We start from the raw sequence: 10,968 nt of genomic DNA, 5'->3' as shown, positions 1-10,968 counted from the left end.
TATTTATTGTTTGAATTTATCTACAAATTTTATAGATCTTTGCTCAAGTTAGATTTTTTTCCCCTATAAACATTCCTAAGGTCACTATATTTAGCACACACACGTATCTTGTGTCAGCTAACTGTAATTTAGAGATGACCACCAGATATTCCGACACCTGAAACTCACTGGTAACAGAAGAGCAGAGCCGTTTGGTGTCATAATGGCGTATTCTGTCTTTCAGTGGGTTCTAGCTTGCCTTTGAAATGGTACGTGCTGCACACACACACACATGGGCAGTTGAAAGATGAGTCTGTCAACACGGACCGGAGCTTCATCTCACATCCTTTGTACTTGTCCTTCTGCTTGTCTTGGGGCTTCTTCCAGCCCGGCCTGCCTGCCTTAGGCGACAAGAATGATTTGGCTTGGGTAACAAAGAAACGCATGGACGTGTTAAAGCGTTAAGACCGCATCAGGAAATACTTGAGGGGGCAGGAGGTAAAATGCTGCAGAAACAACAGAGACCTTCCAACAGCTTAACAAATGTGCAGCAGACAGGTTTACCTTTGCTTGTAGTCAGTAAACTCAGCACTAGTCCTTGGCCAGTCTGCCTCTGTGGAGCTCCTGGTCCCTGCAGCCGTGGCTGAGTTAGCTACAGCAGTTCATCTCACGCCGGGGCCGAGTCTCTTTCAAAAACATCAAATGAATGAATGAATGAATGATGTCTGCATATTGTTGAGATAAATATTGTTGGGGGGGGGGGGGGGGGGGGTTCCTTAAAAACTACTTAATTCCCAAACTGTAACAATACATCCAGGACAGGAACATGGACAGAGGAAAGGCTGGAGCGCTTTAGGCCGGCATGAGAGGTCTTCTTGGAAAACACCAGCAGTGCTTGCAGTTCTGCTTGACTAGCTTAAGACTCCCCCCTTGATCTCTGAGAAGCTGGGAGTCAACCATTTCGGTCCTTGCTATCACAGCTGGACGAATTAAAATAGAAATGTATCCCAGCTCCTTTTCCCTGGGAGTTCTGTTTGTGTTCTAAAGACGTATTTAAAACTGTGCCTTACACTAGTCGAAGCTGTGCCGGGCGGGTTGGGGGGGGCAACTCTTGGCATTGCTGCTGTTTGAAATGGAGCAGTGAGCCAGTGCAGAAAGCTTTCCGTAGCCAGCCGATGAGTCCCCTCATTTGTCTATACTGTAAATCTGCTTCGTTCAGCTCAGCTAACGCAGCTTGCCTTTCCCTTCGGAGCAGTGCCTAGGGTAGTGTGTGTGTGTGTGTGTGTGTGTGGGGGGGGGGTTACCTGTTGCCTGAAAACAGTTCTGCTATTATGTGCGCTTCCCCAGGGGAGGCAGCAGGCTTGTTCTGCAGCCGCTAAAAGACTTGGCCACGGAGCCAAAGGCACATCTGGTCCATTTGAAGAGCGCAGATGCAGCGTGGAGGCTCTTGTCCTCCAGACGTTCTGCTGTAAAGGAAAAGACTTTGGCCAGGAAAAGCCTGCAGTGCCTGTAGTGGGAACAAAGAGCACATGGCTGAGGCCTCCCGTGCTTCCACCCGGCGCTCCAGCGAGAAACCCTTCGGGCTGGAGACCATGCCGCAGTGAGGGGGTCGTTTTCCACAACATCCAAAGACAGAAAGCAATTAACAAATAAAGGTTACCAATACTATCCACTTGAGTGCAGGTCTATTTATGTATAGGGGGCAGTTGTAGGTAACATTAGAATAGAGTAAGGTAGAGTAAGGTCCACCTGATTGTGGAATGTACGTTATATGCATGCGCACCAGTGGGATCAGACCATTCGGTTACTCCTTTTTTTCAATATTATTCTTAGCAATATAAAAGTTAAACATAGATTGACTGCCAAACGCAAAAGTTCAATACTATCCTAACTGAGTTTCTTTCACCAAAGGTTTTTAGAAGCCCTGTGTCTGTAGCATTCAGCAAATGGACTGGAAAGCACAAGCTGAATTACTGGCACAATTTGAATTACATGATAGTTTATGGCTATGCACATGTCCATATGACTAAGTTTTCATCAGTCTTCAAACTTAAACAATCAGACTGTAAACAGCAGGTTTCCAGGCGACATAGAGCACTGCTTTGAGCACTCACACACGTGCACACACACGCAAATGTGCACACACACGCACTTAAACACACACTTTGGAAAACACAGCTGACGGTGCAGTCGGATGGCCAGTGACCTGTTCCACAGTCTAGTGTTGATGGAAAATCAAGGCAGTGGTGCACACACAGACAGACTTTGTGTGAAGCAGCCAGTGAGGTGGGGGTGGGGGAGTCAGATACACACTTCCACTTGCCCCTGGAGAGTCCCAGCAGTGAGATTCTGCCTCCTGGTTGAGCCCAGTGTGAGGAGACGACGTGGAATCAGCCTGTAGACCATCTGCACTGCCCACTTCAGCCAACGTCCATCCAAGAACCTGAAGAGTTAACCTCCAATCTTGGATGATGGCAGCAGTGCAGTACCAACATCATCCATCCGTCCATCCATCCATCCATCCGTCCATCCATCCATCCATCCATCCATCCATCCATCCATCCATCCAAAAATAAATGGAAACTCGGATAGAGGCTAAGGAAATACTAACCAATGTCTCATCTATGAATAATACAGGTTTTAGAGGAATAATACAGAGCTGAAATATTACAGAGCAGACGTGTGGCTTGAGCATCAGCCACGGCTTCAAGCTGCGCACAGACGACAGAGGACAGTGTGAAAGTGGACAAAGGCGTTTCTCTCTCGGCCATCCTTGTTGTCTCTTTAGCTCCACGCGTGTTCTCCTGAGATAAAGGCCGTGTGCTACAGAGGCCCAGCTTGGCCACACTCCAGGCTCACATCTGCTCCACTGCTGCACTTCTCCCGCTCATATTTTCACAGTTGCTGAGCTGTTAGGTCTGGATTTCAGCATTCAGCGCGCGTGCACACACACACACACACACACACACACACACACTCTTTCAGCATATTTTGCTCATATCTTCAAGATTATAGTGTCATACATAAATTGCAGTTTCTAGATTTTACGCTTGGTTAAGACACTTGGTTCCTGTGATAGTCAGATGATTATAGTATAATAAAGGTTTGGAAATTGACTGAGGCTCTTCTTGTGAGAATGGGTGGAAGGGTCATCATATGGGAGCAATTAAACTGAGAAACTGAACAACACAGCAAAACATCACCCAAACGTGGAGGAACGGGACCGCATGACTTTAGCTCGGTGTCTTCACACTCCAGCCTAATGGACCAGCGGCACGGAGAGATGCTTTTCATATAGACAGCAAAACACTGCTGTAAATGGTTCTGAACAAGAGCATCTGCCAGACACTGTAAACGTGTTAACGACACCCAAAAACATTGTCTCCCCTGGTTCTTTGGGCATTTATATACCGCAGGTGGGACCACCGAAGAAAAGATAGAAGAAAAAGAATCGCAAACAAATCCCCGGCAATTAGCAGTGCCTAATCAGCAAAGCATGTTTTTCTCTCTCTCTCTCTCTCTCTCTCTCTCTCTCTCTCTCTCTCTCTCTCTCTCTCTCTGCCCCCTCCCCCACTGGGCTGCTGCTAGCCCTGCACTGTATGTGAACCCACTCTGCGAGGCAGCAGCGGATCAGTCTTGCCGCTCCTCACTGTGCTGAGGCTTTGGGGCCGAACTGCTGACCCCTTCCTCACACCCGGCGTCTGCTGTGAGCTCCGAGAGGTGCAGGACAGGTCACGGCGAGCCGCGAAGGCCCGAGAGTGGGCGGGGGGGCACACAGACAGCATGGGTAGCGATCGCGTCCAACTACAAGAACTGTGGCGTGCCAAGGCGTCAGCGGCCATACTGCGGCTGCAGTGCTGGCTGGCTAGGCTCCGTGGATCCATGGGTGGAGACTTTAACCCGCTTATGTTGGTGCTACTTGGGGGACCCGGGCCATCTTTCTCTGCGGCAGCCATGACATCTCAACGAATCCTTAGTGCTGTACGTCACGCGGCGGTCATGTTTGGTGCTAAAAAAAATATTCAGAATCACCTGTTCCATCAGGCAATCTTATTTTTAACATTTTCCATCTATTTTTCAGTATTATGTGACTGCTTACCTCTAAAAGTGTGTACAAATTGTATTTATGCATTATTAAGTCAACACTGTATTATTCTGTATTTCCTCATTATTAAGACGATTGAAAGGAGCCCCCACGTGTGAAAAGATTAATTTCTTTATCCCAAATGATAACAGCAATGTGTTTTTCACACTGTTCTAGCTACATAAGCCACAGACGTGGATCGGAGAGCATGACACCGAGTGTCTGTCTTGTAGAACTCAACAGAAATGTGGCTCCATCTTCCCATGGCAATACCCAGGCCAGAGTAAGACACTTAGCGAAACATTTCTGAAAGCTCGCGAAACAGAGCATGGGAAGAAGCTGTGTGTGTGGCTTAGAGAGGACGCATGATGCATACTTACGCGAACACAAAAGCAAGACGCGAAAAAGATACCGGAGCGGCGAATCCCATGCAGTGGCCCCCTCCTGCTGTCCGCTCCGCCGGCTTCCAAACTCCCCTGTCAGAGCAATCGCTCCCAGATGGCGGCTCTCAGATGGCGACTCTCAGATGTAACCACGGCCTCTGATGCTTTTTCCACGGCCTGAGTGAAATGCTGCGCCATCCTGAGCGACATGGAAGGCAGTTTTTACCCCCAAGAGCCGGACGCAGTAAATCGGGGTGATGGCTCACTACACACGTTGTTATAAGCAGCTAGGCTGCACCTGCGTTTGCAAGGCCACCGTAAGAGGGATGGCGAGTTTCTGACGCACGTACTAGGCCTACGATCACGGCAGGCAGGAGCGCAGCCAGGCGCTCCCTAACCCGCTCACCGCCACGTCTGCGTTCGACCGCGGCGGACATGATTGCCACTACAGCGCCAATGCTCGTGTGTTTGTGGGTGTCATGCTGGTGTGTGAACATCGTGTGTCGCAGTGTTGCTGGGGTTTTGAACAAGTGTCAGCGTCGCTGCTGGGTTGAAAAGTGGTCAACTGCTCAAAAGTGGCCCCTCGACAGCGGCCCCGTGGCCACACACTGACGAGGAGTCTGAAGGTGGCTGAAACACACACACACACACACACACACACACAAACACACACAGGCACCACATACAGACTATAATCTTTGGATACCTACAGGTCGTTTCTAATTAATTAACCTGATGCTTTTAACTAAGAGGGAGCTGAAGGAATATGACAGTGTTATTATTGTTCGGTGAGGCGACTACTGGTTGGTAGTGACAAGAGGTGAATGAGTGTATAGTCTACACCCTAGACCACACCCTATAACTCCCCTACACCCTAGACCACACCCTATAACTCCCCTACACCCTAGACCACACCCTATAACTCCCCTACACCCTAGACCACACCCTATAACTCCCCTACACCCTAGACCACACCCTATAACTCCCCTACACCCTAGACCACGCCCTCTACTCCCCTACACCCTAGACCACACCCTATAACTCCCCTACACCCTAGACCACGCCCTCTACTCCCCTACACCCTAGACCACGCCCTCTACTCCCCTACACCCTAGACCACACCCTCTACTCCCCTACACCCTAGACCACACCCTATAACTCCCCTACACCCTAGACCACACCCTATAACTCCCCTACACCCTAGACCACGCCCTCTACTCCCCTACACCCTAGACCACACCCTATAACTTCCCTACACCCTAGACCACGCCCTCTACTCCCCTACACCCTAGACCACGCCCTCTACTCCCCTACACCCTAGACCACACCCTCTACTCCCCTACACCCTAGACCACACCCTATAACTCCCCTACACCCTAGACCACACCCTATAACTCCCCTACACCCTAGACCACGCCCTCTACTCCCCTACACCCTAGACCACGCCCTCTACTCCCCTACACCCTAGACCACGCCCTCTACTCCCCTACACCCTAGACCACACCCTCTACTCCCCTACACCCTAGACCACACCCTATAACTCCCCTACACCCTAGACCACACCCTATAACTCCCCTACACCCTAGACCACGCCCTCTACTCCCCTACACCCTAGACCACACCCTATAACTCCCCTACACCCTAGACCACGCCCTCTACTCCCCTACACCCTAGACCACGCCCTCTACTCCCCTACACCCTAGACCACGCCCTCTACTCCCCTACACCCTAGACCACACCCTATAACTCCCCTACACCCTAGACCACACCCTATAACTCCCCTACACCCTAGACCACGCCCTCTACTCCCCTACACCCTAGACCACACCCTCTACTCCCCTACACCCTAGACCACACCCTCTACTCCCCTACACCCTAGACCACACCCTCTACTCCCCTACACCCTAGACCACACCCTATAACTCCCCTACACCCTAGACCACACCCTATAACTCCCCTACACCCTAGACCACACCCTATAACTCCCCTACACCCTAGACCACGCCCTCTACTCCCCTACACCCTAGACCACGCCCTCTACTCCCCTACACCCTAGACCACGCCCTCTACTCCCCTACACCCTAGACCACACCCTCTACTCCCCTACACCCTAGACCACACCCTATAACTCCCCTACACCCTAGACCACACCCTATAACTCCCCTACACCCTAGACCACACCCTATAACTCCCCTACACCCTAGACCACGCCCTCTACTCCCCTACACCCTAGACCACACCCTCTACTCCCCTACACCCTAGACCACACCCTCTACTCCCCTACACCCTAGACCACACCCCGTATTCCCCTACACCCTAGACCACACCCTCTACTCCCCTACAGCTTAGACCACACCCTCTACTCCCCTGCACCCTAGACCACACCCTCTACTCCCCTGCACCCTAGACCACACCCTCTACTCCCCTGCACCTTAGACCATGCCCTCTTCTCCCCTGCACCCTAGACCACACCCCGTATTCCCCTACACCCTAGACCACACCCTCTACTCCCCTACAGCTTAGACCACTCTGTCTACTCCCCTGCACCCTAGACCACGCCCCCTACTCCCCTACACCCTAGACCACTCTGTCTACTCCCCTGCACCCGAGACCACGCCCCCTACTCCCCTACACCCTAGACCACGCCCCCTACTCCCCTACACCACGCCCCCTACTCCCCTACACCCTAGACCACTCTGTCTACTCCCCTGCGCCCTAGACCACGCCCCCTACTCCCCTACACCCTAGACCACGCCCCCTACTCCCCTACACCACGCCCCCTACTCCCCTACACCCTAGACCACTCTGTCTACTCCCCTGCACCCGAGACCACGCCCCCTACTCCCCTACACCCTAGACCACGCCCCCTACTCCCCTACACCCTAGACCACACCCCCTATTCCCCTACTCTCCTTTTTTGTCCTCTGGCTGATCTGCATTTTGCCCCTGTATCTCTGCCTCATCAAAATTTGTTTAATTACTGCGTAGACTTGGAGTCGCTCAGACGTGTCTCTCTCTCTCTCTCTCTATTTCTCTCCCCATATCTTTTTCTTTTCTTTCGTTCTCATGATGGAAACAAACCCCTTTCCAATTCCAACCAGAAAATCATCTCATCGGACTTCTCTGCTCCACCCTGCACACGTTACTTTGCACAGATGTACTGCACTTCTCTCTCATCTCTCCCTTTGAACTCATCTCACATCTAAGACAAAGCTTGCATGGCCTGATTTAGTCTGCGTCACACTTCAGTTTAATGATTAGATGTGCTTTTCCAGCCATTTAAATCCACTTTTGCAATCAGCCACCTAATTGACTCTGCGGGCCTACTGACAGGGCAACGGTAATAACGTGCCATCGGACCTCGGTGGCTTTGGTGCTGTGAACTTTCTCACCCTGCGCTGGACGGCGTGACTCGGCGTGATTCTGGGTGAGGCGGGGCACGGAGGCGTGTGCCTCTCCGAGGGTTTAACTCCGCTACGAGCTGCCTCTGTTTTCCCTCCTTTATTCAGCAGACTGATTTATGGGAGCACACAGAGGGGAGGAAACACACCCGTGTCACTTCCGCGCCTCTGATTAATGGCCGGGGGCGGTGCGAGCGCACCGCAACCCACGGGGCTTTGTGTGCGTTTTCACCCAAAGGTTTGGACGCGTATCACTCGCAGATGGTGGAACGAGAGGAGAAGCGGAGCAGCATCGCAGCGTAAAGCTAGAAGGAGTCCAGGCGGCTCAGCCGGCGTAAACACGCCCGAGTCCAAACGGGTTTTCCAGCAGGTCAGCATTTTATCTGAAACACGTGGCCCTGATCTGCAAGCAACATTACTGTCAGGTGCATAACACAGAGGGCTACGGAGCTGCATGCAAACCTAAACATGAAATCAAAATGGTGGCGAAGCTTCGAGCAGCTATGTTTGTGTCTCCTGCTCACCTCACGTGCTGCTGCCGCACCCCACCCACCCCACCCCACCACCACCCCACCCCACCACCACCACCGTGAAGAATTCAAGGCTCTTCTTCTCTCCAAATGAAAATTCTTTGGAAAGTCACTTTATATCACTCTTTGAAGGTGCACTGAACTGTAAAACCACCCCACTGGAAACAAAATAAAAGGTCTGTGGAAGGGAGGGGAAGACACCGGGGAGCGACGCTCGGGGAGAATGCGGCGCAAGGAGGAGTTTTAGCATTTCTCTGCCGTCTTTTGGTATTAACCCGAACACCACTGCTGTCAGCAGCTCGAGGAGGGGGGTGTGAGAAGAGAATGTTCAGTGTTAATTGGCACTTTGTAAGCTTGGAGTCTTCTCACTGTGAGAGGTGGAGAGCAGAGTGGCAGAGTGAAAGTGTGCGCGCGCACGTGTGTGTGTGTGTGTGTGTGTGTGAGTGTGTGCGCTGGAGAGAGAGAGAGAAAGAGAGAGAGAGAGCTCTTGTTCTTGTTGGGCCTCGCTGAGGGTATTTACGGTTCACTTCTTATCCTTTGTTAATGGGTCTTTCGATCTTTTATGGAGGAGGAAGGAAAGGTTGAGAGAAGAACTCATCCCACCCCCACCTCCTGCACCACCCGTGCTCGGATCCTCCCCGGAAAAGTGTGAGGCAGAGAGGAGGGGCTGAAGCTCTCTAAGCTCCACCATACGGGGCAGCACGTGGAGCCTCGTTAAACCAGCGTGTGGCAAAGACATCCAGAACACTTTCATACACACTTGCGTCCACGGCTCTGGACGCCTTGTTATTTCATCAACAGATCAGTGCATCACCAAGGATTAATCAGTCTAACTAGTTACAATAAACTAAACTAAAACTAAACTAAAATCAAATAAAAATAACATAAAAGCGAAGCCATTTGGAGCCAGAGCACAACTGCCCTCTATCCCTGATGGAATTTTATCTGCCTCCACAAGCCTGAACTAAGTAGTAGTTCGATAACAAAAGTTGAGCTGAGCTTAGCTGTCAATCATACCAACAAAGAAACAGAAGGGCAGGGTCACTCGTACCTTCGGTGTGAGTTTGGCCACTGGCGAGGAGGCTTGCTTAGACAGACAGGGAGAAAGAAATGGAGGGAGAGAGGGAAGGAGGGAAGGAGAGAGGAAGGAGAGAGGAAGGAGAGAGGAAGGTGGGCTGGCATGGCTTTGGCCCATTTCAGAGAACCTTTGGCCTCGTCTTCCCGTTCACCGAATGCATAAACAATAACAGAGGCCACTCTGACAGCACAGAGGGGAGAGAGAGGGGGGGGGGGGGGGAAGAGAGAGAGAGAGAGAGAGAGAGAGAGAGAGAGAGAGAGAGAGAGAGAGAGAGAGGAAGAGAAGAGAATGAGTTGAAGGTGATTTGCCTCCTACCTCACACCATCTCCCTCTCCTCACCCTCTCGGTCAGTGTTTCTGTCATCCTGTGAACAGCACAGCCATTCGGGATTGGTTTAGGTTCAAATGTGGGCCGAACTTTAAAGATGGCTGATTCATAAACATCATAAACAAATATTTTTAATGACTCATTTGCATTGCTTGACAAGTGGTTCTGAAGAAACAGGAACAGACTGGTCAGAGTTCAGAATGTTGCCTCGCTATTCTGCACAAGAGTCTCCCAGAAACTACGGTATCACGCGTTCATGCACACATATGGGCATATTCCTCGCAATCTTTTGAAGTTAAGTGGCACACCTCAGAACGCTGACTAAGATCTCCGGCTGACCGTCGCCGCTCGGTCACACGGGAAAGAGGCGCTACGACCGAGCCCATGTCGACAGCCGCTTACAGCGAAGACAGTGATGTATGAGCCGCGGCATTGTCCTGCTAGCAGTTTTCCTCCTCTGCTCTCTCTCCTCGTCTCTTTCCTTCATCGACGTTCAAGGCCAGAAGTGTTTTGCCAATATTCGTGTTTGTAGCCGAAAACCTACATCCCCCGGGTCAGCCTGAATGGCGGATATATAATAACTGCACCATTACAGTAACTAGGGCTAGATAGAAATTGTCAAAGGTAGCAGGGTAACTGTGAAAGCAAAACACCTCATACTGATCAGCCCTGAAACAGAAAGACAGAGACAGAAAGTTGTGCATGTGTGCTGCGCTGCTAGAGTCCTGGCGATGCGGGGACGTGGGAGGGGATTTATTGCCCAGCATTAGAAACAGTAATCTGTTGCAGGTGTTACTGGCTGCTACCCGAAACAGCGAAGCCTGTGCTCTTACCTCACGAGGCCCCAATGTGTGTGTGTGTGTGTGTGTGTATGTGTGTGGGGGGTGGAGAAAGTAAGAGAAAGTGTTTGTGTGAAAGTGTTAGAGGAAAAGACTGCGCTTATGTGTCCTCAGGCGGAGTACAGCTCGCTGTTACCATTTATGGAGACTTGAGTGCTTCCTCATTCTTCTTTTTGTTATTATTTCCAAATATATTTTGCATTACGTCGTAACATATTTTACCTCCGGATTACCTGTAGTCCCAGGACACTTTCTCTGTCAGTTCCTGAAACTCTGCCATCACCACCGGGCCTCTTTACACACCTTGAAAACGAATCAGGAATGGTGTTCAATGCCTATTACTGTAC

General features: G+C 51.0%; 1 long non-coding RNA gene across 2 annotated transcripts; it reads right to left on the bottom strand.

Moving 5' to 3' along the window:
- Positions 1–10,869, bottom strand: LOC113576218 (uncharacterized). 2 transcript variants are annotated; one of them, XR_014120180.1, is made up of 6 exons: positions 10,091–10,869; positions 9,771–9,819; positions 4,444–4,645; positions 1,284–3,988; positions 544–665; positions 1–380 (listed from the first exon to the last, which is right to left on the bottom strand). It is a non-coding gene; the product is annotated as an uncharacterized LOC113576218 (long non-coding RNA). The 2 variants fall into 2 exon arrangements; XR_003410487.3 differs by having other exon boundaries at positions 1,284–2,897.
- Between the last annotated feature and the right edge of the window lie 99 nt (positions 10,870–10,968).

This window comes from Electrophorus electricus, chromosome 26, assembly GCF_041902795.1.
Source record: "Electrophorus electricus isolate QZ-2024a chromosome 26, ASM4190279v1, whole genome shotgun sequence".
Taxonomy (NCBI): domain Eukaryota; kingdom Metazoa; phylum Chordata; class Actinopteri; order Gymnotiformes; family Gymnotidae; genus Electrophorus; species Electrophorus electricus.
The sequence above is the reverse complement of the archived record's forward strand: the minus strand, read 5'-3'. Positions and strand labels throughout refer to the sequence as shown.